Genomic DNA, 19870 nt, shown 5'->3' on the forward strand with positions numbered 1-19870 from the left:
TGCGACTGAGCGTGGTATGATCGTCAGTGCCAGGTGCGCCGGATCCAGTATCTAAGAAACGGTAGCCGGGCTTCTCCCGCACTAGGCTTTTCACGCACAACAGTGTCTAGGGTTTATCAAGAAGGGTGCTACGTGCAAAAAAACATCCAGTCAGCGGCAGTCATGTGGACGAAAACAGCTTGCTGATGAGGGAGGTTGAAGGAGAATGGCAAGAATCATGTAAGCTAACAGGCAGGCAACAAGCAAATAATGACAGTACAACAGTGGTATGTAGAACGGCTTCTCGGACCGACACAACTCATCGGTCACGGATGGGCTATTACACCAGGTCCAACTCTTATCAGCTAAAAACAAGAGGAGGCACGTGATCACCAACACTGGATAATTGAGGAGTGGAAAAACATTGCCTGGAACATGACAGTTTGTTCAGTTTACTTGAGTGGCCTGTGCAGTCCACAGACCTCAACCCATTAGAGCATCTTTGGGATTAAATGAAACCGGCTGTTTGCAGCATGAATGTGCCGCCCTCTCAGTCTGCAGAAACTGCATGATGCTGTCGCTTCCTCATGGGACCAACATCCCTGTGGAATGTTTCCGACACTTTGTATAATGCCCTGAATAATTCAGGCTATTCTGGAGTCAAAGAGGTGTCTGACCTGGTACTAATGGGTGTACCTAATAAACTGATATTTCCATGACTGACCAGGTGAATCCAGGTGAAAGCTATGATCCCTTATTGATTTCACCTGTTAAATCCACTTCAGTGTATATGAATGGGAGGAGAACGTTTAAAGGATTTTTAAGCAATGAGACAGCTTCTGTATGTGTGCCATTCAAATGGTGAATGGGCAAGACAAAAATATTTATGTGCCTTTTGAACGGGGTATGGTAGTAGGTGCCAGGCGCACCGTTTTGAGTGTGTCAAGAACTGCAACACTACTGTGTTTTCACACTCGACAGTTTATTTTATTTTACCTTTATTTAACTAGGCAAGTCAGTTAAGAACAAATTCTTATTTTCAATGACTGCCTAGGAACAGTGGGTTTCCCGTGTGTAATGGTCCACCATCCAATGGACAACCAGCCAACTTGACAACTGTGGGAAGCATTGGAGTCAAATGTTTTGTACACTCGGTGTACTGTATATAGCCGAGCAATGGCTTTGATTCTGACCCCTCATGTTCTTCTCCATAGCATTACCTAGCCTACCCGGAGAAGTCAAGTAGGAAAGCTGCCATTACAGTCAATATTACTCGCCAACGTGCAATCATTGGACAATAAATTAGACGAGGTACGATCACGAATATCCTACCAACGGGACATAAACTGTAATATCCTATGTTTCACTAAATCGTGGCTGAATGACGACATGGATATTCAGCTAGCAGGATATACGCTGCACCGGCAATATAGAACCACACACTCCGGTAAGACGAGGGTGGTGGTCTGTGCATATTTGTAAACAACAGCTGGTGCAAGAAATCTAAGGAAGTCTCTAGATTTTACTCGCCTGAAGTAGAGTATATTGTGATAAACTGCAGGCCACACTACTTGCCTAGAGTTCTCAGCTATACTTTTGTGGCTGTTTATTTACCACCACAAACAGATGCTGGCACTAAGACCACACTCAGTCAGCTGTATAAGGAAATAAGCGAACAGGAAACCACTCACCCAGAGGCAGCGCTCCTAGTGGCCGGAGACTTTAATGCAGGGAAACTTTAATCAGTTCTACCAAATCTCTATCAATATGTTAAATGTGCAACCAGAGGGGGAAAAAATCTAGATCACCTGTACTCCACACACAGAGACGCGTACAAAGCTCTCCCTCGCCCTCCATTTGGTAAATCCCACCACAACTCTATCCTCCTGATTCCTGCTTACAAGCAACAATTAAAGCAGGAAGCACAAGTGACTCGGTATGTAAAAAAAAGTGGTCAGATGAAGCAGATGCTAAACTACAGGACTGTTTTGCTATCACAGACTGGAACATGTTCCGGGATTCTTCTGATGGCATTGAGGAATACACCACATCAGTCACTGGCTTAATCAATAAGTGCATCGAGGACGTCGTCCCCACAGTGACTGTACGTACATACCCCAACCAGAAGCCATGGATTACAGGCAACATTCACACTGAGCTAAAGGGTAGAGCTGCTGCTTTCAAGATGCGGGACTCTAACCCGGAAACTTATAAGGAATACTGCAATGCCCTGCGACGAACCATCAAACAGGCAAAGCGTCAATACAGGGCTAAGATTGAATCATACTACACTGTCTCCGACGCTCGTTGGATGTGGCAGGGCTTGCAAACTATTACAGACTACAAAGGGAAGCACAGCTGCGAGCTGCCCAGTGACACGAGCCTACCAGACGAGCTAAATCACTTCTATGCTCGCTTCGAGGCAAGCAACACTGAGGCATGCATGAGAGCATCAGCTGTTCCGGACGACTGTGTGATCACGCTCTCTGTAACTGAAGTGAGTATAACATACACAAGGCTGCGGGGCCAGACTGATTACCAGGATGTGTGCTCCGGGCATGTGCTGACCAACTGGCAGGTGTCTTCACTGACATTTTCAACATGTCCCTGATTGAGTCTGTAATACCAACATGTTCCAAGCAGACCACCATAGTGCCTGTGCCCAAGAACACTAAGGCAACCTGCCAAAATGACTACAGACCCGTAGCACTCACGTCCAAAGTGCTTTGAAAGGCTGGTAAATAGTTCACATCAACACCATTATCGCAGAAACCCTAGACACTCCAATTTGTATACCGCCCAAACAGATCCACAGATGATGCAATCTCTATTACACTGCCCTTTCCCACCTGGACAAAAGGAACACTTATGTGAGAATGCTGTTCATTGACTACAGCTCAGCTTTAAACAGCATAGTGTCGTCAAAGCTCCTCACTAAGCTAAGGACCCTGAGACTAAACACCTCCCTCTGCAACTGGATCCTGGACTTCCTGACGGGCCGCCCCCAGGTGGTGAGGGTAGGTAGCAACACATCTGCCATGCTGATCCTCAACACTGGAGCAACCCAGAGGTGCTTGCTCAGGCTCCCTGTTTACCCACGACTGCATGGCCAGGCACGACTCCAACACCATCATTAAGTTTGCAGATGACCCAGCCTGAACAACGACGAGACAGCCTATAGGGAAGTCGTCAGAGACCTGGCCGGGTGGTGCCAGAATAACAACCTATCCTTCAATGTAACCAAGACTAAGGAGATGATTGTGGACTACAGGAAAAGGAGCACTGGGCATGCCCCAATTCTCTTCGACGGGGCTGCAGTGGAGCAGGTTGAGAGCTTCAAAGACCCCAGCCACCAGTCATACTTGATTCCAACCTCTCTTTTAAAAAGAATGTGAAAAAGGTAATTCAAATAACTAAATTCAATCTAGCTAATTTCCGATTTATACGAAATTGTTTGACTACAGAGGTAGCAAAACTGTACTTCAAATCTATGATACTCCCCACTTAACATACTGCTTGACTAGTTGGGCCCAAGCTTGCTGTACAACATTTAAAACCTATTCAGTCTGTCTACAAACAGGCTCTCAAAGTGCTTGATAGGAAGCCCAATAGCCATCATCATTGTCATATCCTTAGAAAGCATGAGCTCTTGATTTGGGAAAATTTTGTGCAATACACCGACGCATGTCTTGTATTCAAGATCCTTAATGGCCTGGCTCCCCTCCACTCAATATTTTTGTTAAACAGAAAACCCAGACATATGGCAGCAGATCCACAAGGTCTGCCATGAGAGGTGACTGTATAGTTCCTCTAAGGAAAAGCACCTTTAGTAAATCTGCATTCTCTGTGAGAGCTTCCCATGTCTGGAATACACTGCCATCAGACACACATAACTGCACCACATATCACACTTTCACAAAATGCTTGAAGACATGGCTCAAGGTCAATCAGATTTGTGAACATGGTCCCTAGCTGTGTGTTGCCGCTTTCCATGTTGTCTGTAACTTGTGAGGTGTGGAAACACTTGGTTGCTTTTATGAATTTTGTCTTGCTGCTTTTTGTTCTGTCTGTATGCTATGTCTTGCTTGTCCTATGTTGCTATGTTTTGCTTGTTCTATGGTGCTATTGTCTATATTGTAATTGTTTTTAATAACCTGCCCAGGGACTGCGGTTGAAAATTAGCCGGCTGGCTAAAACCGCCACTTTTACTGAAACGTTGATTAATGTGCACTGTCCCTGTAAAAAATAAAATAAACTAAACTAAAAAAAAACAGTCATAGACTGTTCTCTCTACTACCGCATAGCAAGCGGTTCCAGAGTGCCAAGTCTAGGACAAAAAGGGTTCAACAGTGTTTACCCCCAAGCCATAACAGCCTGAACAGGCAACCAAATGGTTACCCGGAATATTTGCATTGTGTGCCCCCCACACCCACCCCACGCTGCTGCTACTCTCTGTTTTATCATATATGCATAGTCACTTTAACAATACATTCATGTACATACCACCTCAATTGGCCTGACCAACCAGTGCCATGCACATTGGCTAACCGGGCTATCTGCTACTCTGTTCATCATACACTGCTCAAAAAAATGAAGGGAACACTAAAATAACACATCCTAGATCTGAATTAATGAAATATTCTTATTAAATACTTTTTTTCCTCTACATAGTTGAATGTGCTGACAACAAAATCACACAAATTATCAATGGAAATCAAATTGATCAACCCATGGAGGTCTGGATTTGGATTCACACTCAAAATTAAAGTGGAAAACCACACTACAGGCTGCTCCAACTTTGATGTAATGTCCTTAAAACAAGTCAAAATGAGGCTCAGTCGTGTGTGTGTGCCCTCCACGTGCCTGTATGACCTCCTTACAACGCCTGGGCATGCTCCTGATGAGGTGGCGGATGGTCTCCTGAGGGATTTCCTCCCAGACCTGGACTAAAGCATCCACCAACTCCTGGACAGTCTGTGGTGCAACGTGGCGTTGGTGGGTGGAGCGAGACATGATGTCCCAGATGTGCTCAATTGGATTCAGGTCTGGGGAACGGGCGAGCCAGTCCATAGCATCAATGCCTTCCTCTTGCAGGAACTGCTGACACACTCCAGAGGTCTAGCATTGTCTTCCATTAGGAGGAACCCAGGGCCAACCGCACCAGCATATGGTCTCACAAGGGGTCTGAGGATCTCATCTCGGTACCTAATGGCAGTCAGGCTACCTCTGGCGAGCACATGGAGGGCTGTGCGGCCCCCCCAAAGAAATGCCACCCCACACCATGACTGACCCACCGCCAAACAGGTCATGCTGGAGGATGTTGCAGGCAGCAGAACGTTCTCCACGGCGTCTCCAGACTCTGTCACTTCTGCCACATGTGCTCAGTGTGAACCTGCTTTCATCTGTGAAGAGCACAGGGCGCCAGTGGCGAATTTGCCAATCTTGGTGTTCTCTGGTAATTGCCAAAAGTCCTTCACGGTGTTGGGCTGTAAGTACAACCCCCACCTGTGGACGTCGGGCCCTCATACCACCCTCATGGAGTCTGTTCCTGACCGTTTGAGCAGACACATGCACATTTGTGGCCTGCTGGACAGACACAGCAAACCTTGCCACAGCTCGCATTGATGTGCCATCCTGGATGAGCTGCACTACCTGAGCCACTTGTGTGGGTTGTAGACTCCGTCTCATGCTACCACTAGAGTGAAAGCACCGCCAGCATTCAAAAGTGACAAACCTCAGCCAGGAAGCATAGGAACTGAAGTAGTCTGTGGTCCCCACCTGCAGAACCACTACTTTATTGGGGGTGTCTTGCTAATTGTCTATAATTTCCACCTGTTGTCTATTTCATTTGCACAACAGCTTGTGAAATTTATTGTCAATCAGTGTTGCTTCCTAAGTGGACAGTATGATTTCACAGAAGTGTGATTGACTTGGAGTTACATTGTGTTGTTTAAGTGTTCCCTTTATTTTTTTGAGAAGTGTATATGCATAGTCACTTTAGCCATACCTACATGTACATACTACCTCAATTAGCCTGACTAACAGGTGTCTGTATATAGCTTTGCTACTGTTATTTTCAAATGTCTTTTACTGTTTTATTTCATTACTTACCTACACACACCTTTTTTCGCACTATTGGTTAGAACCTGTAAGTAAGCATTTCACTGTAAGGTCTACCTACACCTGTTGTCACGTGCGCCGAATACAAACTTTCATTTGATCAGAGAGTGCCTTTTGTACAGCTGAACCTGTCACCGAACACATTAACTCATTGTATTAGCCTAACCTTTGATCCTTTGTGGTAATAGTCTGAGGCTTTTGAATGACCTTAACACCAAGTTAATGTCAGTCTCTGGCTGAGGTAAAGAATCGTCATTTGTTCTGTGTGGTATACACAGCCTAGTATGCTCACTAAATTCCCCTAGTTTTTTGTCTAAACTTCCATTGACACTTGAATTATACATTCAAATGTAATCTGGACGGCATCCAGTGGTAGTTTATGGTGTATTTTCTCCAGACTCTCCTTCACCTGAAACAAAGGACTGATTGTGATCTGAATATATGTAACAATGTACCTGTCAAGTGGTCATGGAGAAAATCTTAACCCATATCAAATGCATGAAGTAATCCTACGCTGTCCTCACAAACAGCTGAATCCTACCTTGAGCTATGTGAGCTCATGGCCTCAAACACGGAAATAAATGTTGAATGTGTTGAAATGTAACACTAGTTTCTTCACCAGCATGCCAAGCCACTAACACCACCTCATTCTTTCACTACATTATTTGATTTGTTTTATCCAACATCCGTATTCTGTATTAGTAATTGTTAAATCTGTGTGTTCTCTGTCCCCTTTTTATGTAACCGATCGTGTACCTGACGCCACTCATACAACCCCAGACACCAACAGTAAGCGATCACCCAGTTGCTATTCATATTTTTGTTGTAGCTATATCATTTTCTCTTTGATTCCAAGTCGTATTTTGGTGATTTCAGCTTCACTGCAAATTCATGTCACCTTCCTTCTGTTTGTTTATTGACAGACAATGCTGGGAAAATAGTGGGCAGTGTTGGTGTACTTGGTAAGTGTCAGCAGATTCTTTTAATGTTATAAAACATTTTGTATGACGAGCAATGTGGATAACAATATCAGTCAAGGAAGAGACTATAGTCTATTACAGTCCAACATCAGAGGTCCCAGACATGCTTAATGGGATTGAGATCCTGGCTCTTTGCTGGCTGTGGCAGAACACTGACATTCCTGGATTGCAGGAAATCACGCACAGAACAAGCAGTATAGCTAGTGGTTACTGGCCCAACGCTCTTAACTGCTAGGCTACTTGCCGGGGAAGTCGCTCAGGTGGTGAGCATTGGGCAAAGCTGGTGGTTTTGTGAGGGCTTGGCTACCTGGTCATCTAGAAATAGTCATGATTACTAGAGTGTTTGTGTTACAGCTCTCGGTGGCTACTCAGGAAATGTGGCCACTAAAAACTCAGACAGCGTTTATGAGCATACATTTTGATTTAATTTGAGATAATAAGGAAAGATGGGTGATTGAGAATTAATTAGAATAATGCAAAATGTTTATTTGGAATGGTGAGCATGATGACTTTTTGAACCTTGAACTGAAACATAATGATCTCAAACTTGGCTTCAAGCTGACATGTTGTGGCAGCTGTTCAGTGATATGTGTCAAAGTCCAACAGATTTTATCCAGTTTGTGCTCCACAGGTCCACGTTGATTTTGTAAAAAAAAAATGCTGGGCAGATGGTTATCAGTGTATAAAGAAATGTATTTTTGGGGTGTCTTCTTTTTCAGTGCCAAGTCTTCTACTTTACCTCAGTCTCCTCCTGCTTCATTGAGAAGGAAGGAGTCACAGTAAAATGGCTGCTGTGATGTCCCCTGAATCTACCACCCTCCCAAACACCGGGAATGGTTCATATACTTTAAAAGGAATCTCTATTACACGATGATTAGAAACCTCCTGATGAAGAATGTATTGGTTCACTTCCATTTGGGAGCTTGTGCTTAAGGAGTGGCCTAACTTGATTACTTGTATGTTTCCAGTGTACTTCACAAATCACTCCTAGTCTGATCCTGATTTAACTCATTGCAACATTCTCATGTTAAAATTCACCCATATGTAGGGTCTCTGATTTTCTGGGTGAACATGCCTCACAAAGCCAATTTTGCCACCTCTGGGGGGGGTTGAAGGAAATCATATCTGTTAAGATAAACAAAACATTTGTAATTTAGTTGAGCAACTTACAGTAGTGAGTGCATACATTTTCATACAAGACCCACAATATGTAAGTCATACCACCAAAGGCCTTCACTGGTTTGATAGACCAGAACATCTGGTTCAATGTGAATCAATGGGCTTTCACCAAGTTTCGCTCTAGTCATTGATAAGTAGTAATTGTGTTATTGTGACGTGAATCTGAAAAGCTTGGATTTATTAGGATAACTCTTGGAACACCGGAGACAATGACTGCTAAAGGAATTGATGCTTTATACTTATTTTTTAAAGTGCTAGTTCTTTGAGGGATCAAGGACTCTTGCTCATGATCCAGATTTGGAGTCTTTATTTGCACTATTATTTTGCAGTTCTACTGTAGATAAGCCAATTAAATATATATTTTGTAAATTAATGTAAATAAGTTTGAATGAAAATGTTGCAAGAGTCTCTTCCAACAGGACCACTGGATCATGGTGTTCTATAGGCAGGAAACCTGTAGCTCTCGGTAATATCAGGCTCAGCTTAATGCATTTTGAATGTTCAACGTGCTCTGGATTCTTCACTATGTCAAGGGAAAATACCAAACATTCTGCAGTTGTAGCCTTTATTTCTTTCTATTATCTTGACATTTCCCACTGCCCTTTTATTCCAGGCTGTCCTAATGAAAGTAACACATTTAATATGTTGTGTGAGCACTAATAGCACTTGTTTTCATAACACTAGGGGTTGCTTCATATATGAAACCAGGTTCTTATTTAGTAGGGCAAGTTTAGAATGTTGCAAATAAAAGTATAATCAATATTGGAGTTCAGTGTCTATTGTATAGTCCATTTGAATTAGCTTTATTCTGATCAATGTACCTTACTAAGTAAGCATATCGGTGTTAAACATAACCAAACAATACAATTTTCATCCTTTTTCCATAAATGTCATCTTTCATTTGATCTTAAACTACAATATCCAACAGAGGAGCACAGAATTCACAAAATGAAGTATTAATGTGTGTTTGAAGTATTCTGTGGATCTCACCTCTGTCCCTATATGCTGTACTTTTCTCTTTGGTTTCCGTCTGTGTCTGGAACCTGTTCAATTATCAGTGTGGAACCACATTAAACTAGTATGTTGTGGGCAGCCAGTTATGAAACATGTTTGTTGCACTTGTTTGATTAAAATGAACTTAATGTACCAATCAATTAAACCTCCATCTTTCTCCACGGGTTAATATTGATACCATAGACTTAGGCATCGCATCTTAGTGTCTAAATGTACATTTTTTATTTAGCAGTGTTCTCATCCAGATTGACTTATCGCACTATTCAATCCGTAGCGCTGAAAATCTGCTTAATAGTGCAATTGACAATTAAAGGCAATGTTCCGGCGGTTGTGGAGACAGCATTCACGCAAACACTGCATATGTCAGCTCAATTGCAAATTACCTTTACATTTTAACACAGATCTTCTGTGATATGGATTGAATCCAGCCCTTACAGTGAGCTAGAGGGGACAACAATTTCTCAGTCATAAGGGCCAAGAGATCAAAGGTGGCTCAAGGTTTAGGTATAGCACCATGGTCTTGTAGTGCATGCAGGCTTTGACTGAAAGCCAGTGGAGGAACTGTGCGAAGGAGCAGGGTGACCTGGGAGAACTTTGGAAGGTTGAACACTAGGTGGGCTCCATCCAGAAGTAGTCAACATCTTTGTATCTGTCCGATTATGGCGTTCTGGATAAATTGCAGGGAATATCTCTCCCATTATGGCATCTGTGAGAGCATAGACAGCGCCACTGAGACCATCTCCATTTTGAAGTAGTGAGTTTTCTTCTACACCTATGATTTGGTAAACTAACTTAAAGGGTGCATACTGCCACCTGAAGTGTGTTGTTTGAGCAGGTACAAAGCCAAGGTTTTTGATTTACTGCCACCTGCAGTTGTGGAATGTTCACACACGTATAATTATTTGGATGATCCATAGAGATTGATAGATGCCTCTAGTGGCCAAAAGGCAGTTTTAGCATGGGCAGTGCTATTGAGTGCTTCCCCTATTTGTATGTAGTCAACTGGGTGGTACTTCAACTTTATTGGCTGTTCCATCCCAGTAATCCTGTTGTAGTCATGCCCAACCGGGTCATCAGGAGGGATCAGCTAATCATGACAAATTGACTACTTCGGAATGAAGGTTCTTCCCGTGTGCTTAGACACCATAATGGGAACTATATAGGGATGCTTTCTCTCGCATTCTCTATGGGCTGATCCCTCCCGGTGACCTGGATGGAATTATGTGATCCTTCCTTAACCCATAGGAAGTTCATAGGAAGAGTTCTCTCTGTCTTTATACATAATACTGAACTAGCATCCATTGTTAATGTTACAGTATGCTGTGTTTGGGTCTTGGCAGTCCTTGGTTCTTTAACTAATATTTACACATCTCAGATTGGTCTGTGTTATCTTGCCAAACCTGGAACTGCTTTGGGAATAATGTTTTATTATTTAGCTGAAGGGAAGGAAACATGGTCATACATCATGGAAATACAGTATATGCGACGAGACATTTTTTGCTTGCAACATATAGGCAGTAGAGTACAGTAGGCTAGTAGAGGTTTCACAAGGAAAAACACTTCCAAAGTAAGGCCGGGATTCAATCTCATCGGCTGTTGCAGGAATTAAATTCCTCTGTTTTAATAACCAATTAAAATGAATCACTCTGTCAATTCATAAGGGGTTGTAAGACCCTTATTGGTATAAAATGGACAGAGACCAGCCTTGAAATCAACCAGCTGCGTTTATTCTCGAGAGTACTGCTCATTACACATTTTACCACAGGTTATAAACTGAAAATGACGTCAGCGTCGCCTAGAGCCAAGGTCAGCCTGTGTAGATAAGCATTCTAGCCAGTTTGGTGATATAGTTCATTCATTTCTACCAAGGAACAGACAGCCATTGTTCTAATTCTTGATTATATTTACACACATTATATTCAGTACTAGGATTAAACATAAAATTCATACATATACAGTAACATAATAGTATTCTGATTAGTACATATACAGTAACATAATAGTATTCTGATTCGTCAGTCCTGATTACATAATTAGTCATCATTGATAAAAATTCCCTTAACGTCAGCCCTTTTCAGTTATGCACCCTAACTGCAAAACCACGGCTATGCAATGTAACCTCGGTCACAGAGATCGCATTACAAACGCTGCAGATGTCCACTCAATCAAAATGACAGTTTTCCCCATGATTTAAACCAATCAAAACTTGTGTACTATCCAGTAGTGATGGGTCATTCATGAACAAATAGCTCTTTTTGAACAGATCTTTTTGTTGAAGGTCGGGAACAGAATCACATTGGTGAAAGAGCCTTTCATTTAGTTCCCTGATTTGCATACTGCTACTACTGCAGTTTGAGCTGAAAACAACGTTGTTCTGCAGAAAAGTTACAAAATAATTATCTAAAGAAGGTGAATCCTCACTGCAGAAACAATAAATTGTGGGGGGAGCGCCTCAATCTGGTCCACGCTGATTCTTTTTACAATTTGGCAAGGTAATGTATTTGAACTCGCATTTCACGATCTGACATTGCAGATTTGTTATTTTTTTCATGGTTCTAGGTAAATTCAGAAGCATTTTGAACGACGAATCGTTTGGGAGCCAAATGAGCCAGCTCTCAGAAAGATTTGGAATGCCCATAACTACTATCCAGGTACCATCTCTGCTAATCACGTCTGCCAATCAAGTTCTCCGTATCTAGGTACTAAACACCACTGGTGTTTACTGTTACTCCCAAATTAGAATGCAGCAACTGTAACATATCTAGCTTGCTTAGGTGGCTAGTTACTATACAACAAGAATACAATATTTTGTATCAAGTCTGCCAGAAGATTGCCCAAATGTGCCGAATTGGTCAATTGATATATACTTGAAAATGTAACTATAGAGAACAAACAAAAATGCTATGGTAATAAAAAATATATGTTTACACACCCCCAGGAAAGTCATAAATGATGGATCATTAGCTTATACACCAACTTTCACACATCTCGATGGCCGGGAGGGTGTGTGTGGAGCCAGAGACAGCCGTGGGGTCAAAACTGTAGACCCCAGTTCCTACATTTGAACATAAAAATTGATTTGATCAAACAAAACTATTCTACATTTTATCTCTGGGACCCTCAGGATGACAAATCAGAGCAAGATTACTGATTGTACACAACCGTTCAAAAGTTTGGGGTCACTTAGAAATGTCCTTGTTTTTGAAAGAAAATCACTTTTTTTTGTCCATTAAAATAACATCAAATTGATCAGAAATACAGTGTAGACATTGTTAATGTTGTAAATTACTATTGTAGCTGGAAATGGCAGCTTTTTTTAATGGAATGTTTACATAGGCGTACAGAAGGCCATTATCAGCAACCATCACTCCTGTGTTCCAATGGCACGTTGTGTTAGCTAATCCAAGTTGATCATTTTAAAAAGGCTAATTGATCATTACAAAACCATTTTGCAATTCTGTTAGCACAGCTGAAAATTGTTGTGCTGATTAAAGAAGCAAATAAACTGGCCTTCTTTAGTCTAGTAGAATATCTGTAGCATCAGCATTTGTGGGTTCAATTACAGGCTCAAAATGGCTAGAAACAAAGACATTTGTTCTGAAACTGGTCAGTATATTCTTGTTCTGAGAAATGAAGGCTGTTCCATGCTAGAAATTGCCAAGAAACTGAAGATCTCGTACAACGCTGTGTACTACTCCTTCCACAGAACAGCGCAAACTGGCTCTAACCAGAATAGAAAGAGGAGCGGGAGGCCCCGGTGCACAACTGAGCAAGAGGATAAGTACATTAGAGTGTCTAGTTTGAGAAAGAGACACCTCACAAGTCCTCAACTGGCAGCTTCAGTAAATAGTACCCGCAAAACACCAGTCTCAAAGTCAACAGTGAAGAGGCGACACAGGTATGCTGGCCTTCCAGGCAGAGTTGCACGTTGAGACTGGTGTTTTGCGGGAACTATTGATTTATTTATTATTATTTAAAAAAAATACCCCCCCTTTTTCTCCCCAATTTCATGGTATCCAATTGTTAGTAGTTACTGTCTTGTCTCATTGCTACAACTTCCGTACGGGCTCGGGAGAGACGAAGGTCGAGAGCCATGCGTCCTCCGAAACACAACCCAACCAAGCCACACTGCTTCTTAACAGAGCGCATGGTTACCGTGAATGTGGTAGCAATGTGAAGGTTAAGCGTTGTAATTATGGGGGTGGAACATAGTGCAGCATTTGGTGGATGCCAGGTGCAGAGAGGCTCAGGGATATAGAATTAGTCATGATATATCGTAAGCAGTTGCTGTAAGACTACAGTGTGGACTGCACTGTTTACTGGTTAAGGGCTTGCAGGTAGCCTAGTGGTTAGAGCGTTGGACTAGTAACTGGAAAGTTGCAAGATCAAATCCCTGAGCTGACAAGGTAAAAATCTGTCCTTCTGCCCCAGTTAACCCATTGTTCCTAGGCAACATTGAAAATAAGAATTTGTTCTTAACTGACTTGCCTAGTGAAATAAAGATAACATTTAACGGTAAGGTTACACTTGTTGTATTTGGCGCATGTGACAAAGTTTGATTTAGATTCATTTTTGAATATATATTTTTTACATTATGAGCTTCCATGGCTGCTCCTGTAGTAAGTGGACCTAATGTTGGGACTGGTGTTTCTGCTGGTCCTGGCATGGTTTGGAGGCCTGTTCAGAAATCTTGTGCTCATGAACGTGCAGTGTCAAAGGACACTTTGATAATGAATGAAGTTGACTAGCTTTTATTGGTAAGGTTATCAATACGACTCTGTTGTGGAAAGCAGAAATGCCAGCTTGAAGGTTATTGTTGAGACGACAAAATAGATATTCGGGGTAACAGATGTTTACCGTTGAAATGGTTGTTGACATGCTGAACAATTCTAAGCGGGGAGTGTTTCAGCATATATATATATATATATAGATATATATATATACACAGTTGAATGGGGTATGGGTGTTGGGGAGGTGGAGGTTTTTTTTTGGGGGGGGGGGGTAGAAGTTGATAGGGATTTATTTGGTTTTCAATTTTATTTTCATGGTAGTACAGAATTGGGCAGATCAAGATTGATCGTACATTCCAGCCCAGTAGGTGGCGGCATGCACGTAAACGATTGTCGATTGTTTGCGGACCGCCATGTTAGCATAGAAGAAGAAGCCAGAACAGTGAGTTACAATAAATATTCGACGGAGCAGCTTTTTGAAGAGAGTGGACAGCCAATTTGAACAATAAGGTAAGACTTCCAAATACCATAGATGATCATTGTTGGAAATTAGAGAAAGTGCTAGCTAGCAATGGACACTAACACGGTAGCAAGCTGATCCAGCTACAATATCCGAGTGTTTCCTCAAACTAGACATCAATGGAGTTGATCAAATACGACTAGTCAGAGAGCGAAAACGCTCTGCATTTACAAATGGACATTGACAACGCTCTGAATTTACGAACGCCCAGAGCGCACTCTGGCACTCCGGAGTGAATTTACAAACACAATAACTCTTCCGCTCTGTCTATAGGCTTTTCCCAACGAACCATGGCAAGGCGGAGTTTGTGCCTACAATACGCCATTGCTGTTTTCTTTTGGCCATAACATGTCACACCCCTCGTGCCATATTGCTCAACTATTTTCAATAAAATCACGAAAATACAAAATAACAAAGCTTGGTAACGCAGTAGATACATACTATTTGACTACGGTTTTGCTAGCCTGGCTAATTAGTTAGCTGTTGTACCGTTAGCATCACGGTGGAGTTGGGTTGCGAATACTTTGGGCGGTGTAGCTACCTATGTATAGGCTGGACACATTCCATTTGTAACGCTTTTATAAAAATATTTAATTGCATGCGTCGTGGAACACAGTTAATTAAGTAATATTACTTTATGTCCCAGCTGCTTGCCGTAATTCTATAGTAAATCGCGAAAAATACATGCCCAATTTTAGTGCATTTTACACCCTGCCAGCTCATTAGTTCTATTGGACTCGCCTTCCGAATGTTCTATTCCCAGCCGATTGTTTTGTGTCACAATGCCTGCCTCGCTATTGTTGGCATTTAGATCTTTCTGCTTTCCTCGGCTACCTTATTATTGACAGGTGTAGTCTACTTTGTGTGCAATTATTGTTATTCAATTATTGAGCCAACGAGCGTCTGCTTTGCCAAGGGCTAAAATATAAGTAATTCCTATTTCTTACGCATATCGCGGTGCAAGTCCTGCCTTCCCCATCTCCTCATTGGTTTATAGAAGCAGGTACCCACGTGCCATCTCCTCATTGGTTATACCCACGTAGGTGATTGAAAGACTAACTGTTTTGCCGTTGTAGTGGTAATGCTATGAAAGTTTAGATGCCAATTACCATATAACGTAAACTCGTACATCGCCTTGGTCCGTACAATTACCCTTATTTTAGCGCCCCAAAAACGTAATACTTCCAGATCAACTGTAATGTCAATACCATTGTAAAGCACAATTTCTCCCCTTTCCAACATTACCAATTACATGACCTAAACGCTGCCCGTTTCTGCATAATTCAAGCAGGCAATGGAGCCGCGTCGGGTCTTTTAGAAAATGGCAGGTGGGGAAGCGAAACTAATGCGTGATAGTGAAAAGGAGAGATGTTGTGTGGGAAAATTGCTTTTTTTCACTCTTTTTTTCACTATCTGTCCAACTCGTCACCTAATCGCCTCGAAATGTAAATAAAACACTAAAGTTTATATAATGTGTGAATGCATACCTATTTTAAGGTTTTTGTCGAATTTGAATCGGTTTTTAGTGCGGTGCTAAAGTGATCTTAGAAGTAAACAGCGGCTTTGGGAATGATGATCACATGCAGTGATGACACAATTACTGTGCTACACCTAGTGGATGGAGATCGTAAGACAGAAATAGTTGCTTTATGCGTGCTGTACGTTACGACATGACACGACACGATGTAACGGAGGGTCAGTTCTTTTCAACTTTTCCCCAATACTATAGTGCCATTACCATGTTGATCAACTCTTGAGTAGGAATCTAGTTCACACCCCAGATTTTGACGTCAACACAGTCGCTACAGTCCCATTAGTTTTCTTTGTAGCCTCGTTTGAATGTTGCGGTTGTGCACATTTGTACGAAGGGGGTGAGTTTACGTTAAGTTCAAAGATGAAAAAGCCTGGAAGGAGGAGAGATGACTAGAAATGATTCAGTTGACCGTTTTATGTGTGGATTAATTGTCGGAGTAAAGGACCTTGTGAATTTCAGGTAAAATAACAATTCAATGTTTATCCCAGGACAAATGAGCTAGCAACAGCAAGCTAGCTAAATAGGACAAATTAGTTGCCTGTGCAAGCTAGCTAACTAAATTGCCATACATGTTTAACCTGTTACTCCTACCCCCTACTTTTTCGAACATTCTGTTAAAAATCGAGCAACATTTCAGCACCCTGCTACTCATGCCAGGAATATAGTATATGCATATGATTAGTATGTGTGGATAGAAAACACTCAGACGTTTATAAAACTGGTTAAATCACGGCTGTGACTATAACAGAACATGCGTTTCATCGAAAAACGCAGGAAAATCTGATCACTGAAAATGCGAAAATATATCCATGTGCCACTAGAACCCATTGTTGAATGTGAACCACATTAAATGGGGCCGAGGTTGCAATACCTACAGCTTCCACACGATGTCAACAGTCTTGTCATTTGCCTACGATTTGTTTCTTGGTCAAACGGACACAAGGTAGCGCTTTCTTCGGTCTCCGCCCGGATATTTTGGTTGAGATGTACCCGGACATTATTTCCAGACGTACAGCTATAGAATATACATCGCCTCGTGATCAATTTGATCGCTTATTAACGTTTACTAATACCTAAAGTTGCATTACAAAAGTATTTCGAAGTGTTTTGTGAAAGTTTATCATCAACTTTTTTAATAAAAAAAAATGACGTTACGTTATAAAATGCTATTATTTTCCTTGATCACAGTCTTCATAGATCGATATCTAGGCTATATATGGACCGATTTAATCGAAAAAAAGACCCAATAGTGATGTTTATGGGACATCTAGGAGTGCCAACAAAGAAGATGGTCAAAGGTAATGAATGTTTTTTATATTTTATTTGTGCGTTTTGTGTAGTGCCGACTATGCTAATTATTTTGTTTACGTCACCTGCGGGTCTTTTGGGGTGTTACATGCTATCAGATAATAGCTTCTCATGCTTTCGCCGAAAAGCATTTTAAAAATCTGACTTGTTGCCTGTATTCACAACGAGTGTAGCTTTAATTCAGTACCCTGCATGTGTATTTTAATGAACGTTTGAGTTTTAACGAGTGCTATTAGCATTTAGCGTAGCGCATTTGCATTTCCAGATGTCTAGATGGGACGCCTGCGTGTCGGGTAGGAGCAAGAGGTTAATGCCTTTTGACCTGTCCCCAAATTTAATGTAATTGGTTGAGTTTTTGATATTTTAACCTGCTTGTCATGATCGCATTTGTTGTGGGGGGACAAAATGCATTTATGCACGATGGCGCACGCACGCAGCCGGTTTGGGTTCCATGTCACATTATTAGCGATGGCTGGCACATAGCCATCAAATTCAAAATGTTTCTGCTCCATGGTTAATGGTTTTCTTCTTCAGAAAACGGTGTATACCCTAAACAAAACATATGTCCCTGTCCTCTTTTTCAATATGTGACCGATTTTTAAACAGCCAGAACAGTCATTGTTCAACGTTCTTTGGCCGTTTTTCATTCTTAGGTGAATTTGGACTTGTTCCATTGTCCAGCCTACTCGTGAGTGCACACTGGCCGAGAAGTGGGGTTGATTCGACCATTCTGACCTCACGTCGGTTAAGCACCCAAGCTAACTGGCAAAAGTTGGCTAGCTTGCTAGCTACTTCCAGACACCGAGAGAACACTGCACACTGACAATTTTACTCGCACTAGCAGAGCTGATTAGACTGTTCATGTTATCTAGAGCGTTGTAACTGTACTGCTGGCAACAATTTTAATTAAGTATTTTGCCAACGTTTGCTCACGTTCAACTGGTGTTGCGCATTCTTGTGCTCTGGCAGACTCGGACGAGAGTTATCTGAAATAGTAGTAGATACCAGAGTAAATTTATGAACGCACCCAAAGAGAGGGGCCCAACTCAGCGGAGAATCTGTCTCCCTCCAGCAGGTGGTAATTATTCGCTCACCAAAAAATGACTTTTTGTATGGAGTGTTGAATCTGGTCAACAAAAACATTTATTGCTTATTTGCGACATACAGTTATTTGATTTAATAGATATTTTGTAATGCTTAGGTTATGAGTGTACTGATGAAAGTAGGACGTGACATCCCCGCGACTTTGAGAATAAACTTCGTAAATTCATTTTGGCTATCTACTCTGATTTCAGAGAACTCTCGTTTGTGTGTCAGAGCGCTGAATAACTGATGAATATACGAACGTGCAACACGCATTGAATATGACGGGTGTCAGGGAAGGGTGGCAAAAAAATGAATGAAATGGTTGCTAGCTCCTGCTACAGTCACAAATGCTCTAGATGTAATGGAAAACCGTAACTAATTACTTGAGTCTGATTTTGGATATACTTTTGGTCATGTAGTGCATGTTCGACGAGCAGGTGTCCACATCTCATTCCAAAATCATGGGCATTTAATATGGAGTTGGTCCCCACTTTTATCCATAACAGCCTCCACTCTTCTGGGAAGGCTTTCCACTAGATGTTGGAACATTGCTGCGGGGACTTGCTTGGATTAGTGAGGTTGGGCACTGATGTTGGGCGATTAGGCCTGGCTCGCAGTTGGTGCTCCAATTTGTCCCAAAGGTGTTCGATGAGGTCAGGGCTCTGTGCGGGCCAGTCAAGTTCTTCCACACCGATCTCGACACGCTTTCTGTATGGACCTCTCTTTGTGCACGGAGGCATTCCTCATGCTGGAACAGGAAAGGGTCTATCCCAAACGGTTGTCACAAAGTTGGAAGCACAGAATTGTCCAGACTATAATTTTATGCTATAGCGTTAAGATTTCCCTTCACTGGAACTAAGGGGCTAAGCCCGAACCAGGAAAACAGTCCCTCCACTAAACTTTACAATTGGCACTATGCGTTTGGGCAGGTATCGTTCTCCTGGCATCCGCCAAACCCAGATTTGACCGTCGGACTTCCAGATGGTGAAGCATGTTTCATCACTCAAGATAACGTGTTGCCACTGAGTCCAATGGCAGAAATTTGACAAACTGACTTGTTTGAAATGTGGCATCCTATGACAGTGCCACGTTGAAAGTCACTGAGCTCTTCCGTAAGGCTGCTAATGTTTGTCTATAAAGATTGCATTGCTGTACACTCGATTTTATAAACCGTCAGCAACAAGTGTGGCTGAAATAGCCGAATCCATTCATTTGTATGGTTGTCCACATAATTTGGTCTATATACACTGCTCAAAAAAATAAAGGGAACACTAAAATAACACATCCTAGATCTGAATGAATGAAATATTCTTATTAAATACTTTTTTCTTTACATAGTTCAATGTGCTGACAACAAAATCACACAAATGATCAATGGAAATCAAATTTATCAAGCCATGGAGGTCTGGATTGGGATTCA

At 41.9% G+C, this 19870-nt stretch overlaps 1 protein-coding gene and 1 long non-coding RNA gene across 5 annotated transcripts in view; both read left to right on the forward strand.

Annotated features, from left to right (window-relative positions):
• The window catches only part of LOC118371797 (C4b-binding protein alpha chain-like), a 58964-nt gene that overhangs the window by 15106 nt on the left and 23988 nt on the right, over nt 1-19870 (forward strand). The gene's annotated exons all lie outside the window — the stretch shown is intronic.
• Nucleotides 6830-9421, forward strand: LOC127913238 (uncharacterized). Its single transcript, XR_008085408.1, has 3 exons — nt 6830-6888; nt 7023-7061; nt 7799-9421. It is a non-coding gene; the product is annotated as an uncharacterized LOC127913238 (long non-coding RNA).

This window comes from Oncorhynchus keta, chromosome 28, assembly GCF_023373465.1.
Source record: "Oncorhynchus keta strain PuntledgeMale-10-30-2019 chromosome 28, Oket_V2, whole genome shotgun sequence".
NCBI lineage: Eukaryota > Metazoa > Chordata > Actinopteri > Salmoniformes > Salmonidae > Oncorhynchus > Oncorhynchus keta.